The 2,522-nt window shown below is 40.5% G+C and overlaps 1 pseudogene; it reads right to left on the bottom strand.

Moving 5' to 3' along the window:
• Positions 1 to 2,065: 2,065 nt before the first annotated feature.
• Positions 2,066 to 2,522, bottom strand: LOC109697706 (ubiquitin-conjugating enzyme E2 L3 pseudogene; annotated as a pseudogene).

The following is a 2,522-nucleotide window of genomic DNA, read 5'->3' as shown; positions in this document are numbered from 1 at the left end:
CCAGCCCCCACATTCTCTTACCCTCTCCATCCTCCTCTTTGTCCCTTCCATGCAGATCCAGAATTACATTGCTACATAGGTGTTTTATAGCACACATGTACACACACACGCACACAATGTTAAGTCTAGATTCCACATGCAAGTTTTTCCAAACCTGGTTTATTTTGCTTAACATGATGATCTCAAGTTCCATCCATTTTCTTCCAAATGAAATAATTTCATTCTTCTTTACAGTTGAATCATATCCCATTGTGTATATCTACCACATTTTCTTTATCCATTTATTGGTTGAAGGAAACCTAAGCTAATTCCATAGATTAGCTATTATTAAACATGGCTACAATAAACAGGGTTGTGCAGATGTCTCTGTTGCATCCTGACTTACAGTCCTTCAGCTATATGGCCTAGAATTGTAGGGCTATATCATATGGTGTTTATATTTTTAGTATTTTGCAGAACCTCCATGCTGATTTCCATGGTGACTACACTAATTTACATTCCTACCAACAGTGTACAGGGGTTCTCCCCACATCCTCTCCAGCATTTGTTGTTGTTTGTGTTCTTGAAGATAGTCATTCTGACTGAGTGAAATTAAATCTCAAAGTCATTTTGATTTGTAAAATGGGAATAATGATATAATGATGTCTTTCTTTTCTCTTCCTCACATCTAATGGTAATATACAAGTGTTTTGAGATCTTCCATAAAAAGAGAATGTTACTGCTTTAGGGAAGAGGCAAAAAAGGAACTGATATCTGGCATTCTTCATTGGTATAGTGACAATTTTTTAAATTCTAAGGTCAATTTTTATTTCTAAAAAAAAAAAAGCAATCAAGACAACATAAAACACATTGAAAGGATATTATTGAGCAAGCTTCAAGTGCAGCTTGACTCTCTAAAGGCTATGAGTCCAAAGGGAGAGGGAAGGCCATCTTGTTCCTAGGCTGGATTGGCAGCTGCTTAGAAGGAAGGGGCCAGCAAGGACCTGAGTGACCCCAACAGGTGCCAGCTACAAACCAAGTCTCACAAATTCCAATCCTGCAAAGGGGTCAGTGCAAGGGAAAGGTGTGGTGGAACTGCCATGCTGAAGAGTTGGAAGGCTTACTGGAGCTCGGTGTCAGAGAGCTTGGAACTTCAAAAAGATATTCTGGCATTGCCTTGCTTGTGATAACCAGCAGACCTTCTAACGGGGCTGCAGACCTTTGGCCTCAGAAGCTTTTCTGGCAGGAAATTCATCACACAAGCACACAACATCCTTAGCTGGCAGAGCTTCCCTCCAGGGTTGCCACAGACTTGGCACTGCAGGGTTTCCCTACACAGGCCAGGCCAGGCCACAGTTTAGTCACACTTCAGTCTCACAGACAATGGGTTTTGCCCATTCAATCCACTTTACTGTGGAAACATTAGCCAGATTTTTATACAAAGGCTAGACCTCCTTTTACATGGCTTTTTTTGGGGGGGGGGCGGGGAGGAAGAAGGGTCAGAGGTGAGAGGAGTGTAGATGTTTTCTTGTTTTGTAACTTTTTTAAAGAATGTTATAAACCTGTGTCAGGAGAGTGTGAACCAGCTCCTATCAGACAGTGTGACAGGGGACAAGGAAAGCCGCCAAAGGTGCTTCTTCTCCTTCAGAAGAGACTGGGCCTTTGGTCTGTGGAAATGAATGTGTAAAAAATAAATTGAATGAAAGAAAGTGGAAGTTGCAAGGGCAGGGGAGAAAGGGGAACCACAGCTTTTATTTTATTTTATTTTTTAACCTTTTGAACTAAATGTAACTTGAAGATTAGGGTAAATTTAAATGAGAAAAGAAACCATTCTTTTGAAGTAGACTGCAGCAGTGATTTTTAAAACAATGAAAACAGAAACTAGAACATATGAAAATTTTAATCCTTTCTTTACAGGTTACATAGACCACTTTTGATTAAGAAAACTGGAGAAATTTAATAACTACCACAAGTAAATACTAGGCTGTGGCATGTGTCAGTTTTCCAGAGTCCTGCTGGAGGAGTGTCTGATTGCACTGCTGGGGGGGTCTCTGTTCAAACTTGCTAGAATCATTCACAGCAGATTTTAGTCCACAAGTAGCTTTTCCCCATATTTCTTTGCAAACACTTCTGCATTCCTGTAGAATTTTTGACAGTTCTTAGAGTATTCTTCAGCTTGGTCTGCCCAGATAGGTTGCTCAAGGAGAGAATCCTTCACCAGTGTTATGAGGGACTGGATTACTTGGTTGGTTTTGGTTCTCAGTTCTCAGCACTAATTCCTAGCACACAGACAGCTCTGATCTTTTCATCGATGTTCAACTGATAGATTTTTTTTTTAAATGTGATCTCTGGCGATGAGAATGAGTACTCTGCTGGAAAGTTCATATCAATCCTGAAGGCCCTCTTACTATGTGGAGGGATGTGAACTATAAGCCTTGGACAAGTCAACACATTAGCTTCATTAACCTGGATGTTACAGAAGATTTCTTTTCACATTTGTGGACTTCTTCAAGCTTCTTCATCAGCCTCCTGCTGGCTGCCAT

This window comes from Castor canadensis, chromosome 3, assembly GCF_047511655.1.
Source record: "Castor canadensis chromosome 3, mCasCan1.hap1v2, whole genome shotgun sequence".
In the NCBI taxonomy this organism is placed as follows: domain Eukaryota; kingdom Metazoa; phylum Chordata; class Mammalia; order Rodentia; family Castoridae; genus Castor; species Castor canadensis.
Note: the sequence above shows the minus strand (reverse complement) of the source record. Positions and strands in the feature narration are given on the sequence as shown.